Raw genomic sequence first — 851 nt, forward strand, 5'->3', positions numbered from 1 at the left:
CAGACTGATCCTGGTGCTGTTGCTATGGTACTTCAGAGGTAAAAAAAAAAAAAAAAAAAAGGAAAAAAAAAAAGAAAATATAATAATAATATAAAAAAAAGAAATCTCAGCTAACATAAAAAATAAAAATTGATCACCGGTTTGCTTCTATCATTTCACCAGCTCGTCTTCAGGTCTCCATCTTTCTCGACCTCTCGCTGTGATTCCAGGGCCCCCCAACCGAGAGCTCTACCTGCTTTTTATTGGCCAGTGAAGGGTGAAATGAGCAGAAGAGCGAGTGCTGGCTGGTCTCATATTGTGTGCTACAAAGACTTTAGACCCTCCCTCACGAAGGGAGAACCGAGGCCCCTCCTCCGCCGGTTGTCCTGTCACTTGACATTTGAGCTGGCAGCCCCTCTTGTCACCATTTTTACTCTGCTACACACACACACACACACACATTTCACAAAGTTTGCATCATTTGGAATAAAATTCATGATGTAAGTTTTTCTCCTTGAATTTAGTCGTTAGAGGAGAATTTTAAAACACAATTGCTGCAAAAAAAGGGGAAAAGTCTCAGTTTTCAACACACACTCACAAAAAAAAGAGAGAGAAAACAACAGCGTATATTTCAAATCCAAGATAAATGTAAAGATAAAGCGCATTTAAAAATATCTCCTCTACTGTACTGGCTGGGTTCCAGCTCCCTCACATCCACATTCATACTGTACACAGACGCACGTAGGCACACAGGAAGAGAATTAAAGATCCCCCCCAACCACCACCACCTCCTCCTCCTCTCTCTACCTCCCTCTTTATTGCTCTCTGTCTGCTCCCCTCCCCTCCTCCTGTGATAGATGAGAGGGGCCCCC

This window comes from Poecilia mexicana, unplaced genomic scaffold, assembly GCF_051168715.1.
Source record: "Poecilia mexicana isolate PSO_F unplaced genomic scaffold, ASM5116871v1 scaffold_14, whole genome shotgun sequence".
Classification (NCBI taxonomy): domain Eukaryota; kingdom Metazoa; phylum Chordata; class Actinopteri; order Cyprinodontiformes; family Poeciliidae; genus Poecilia; species Poecilia mexicana.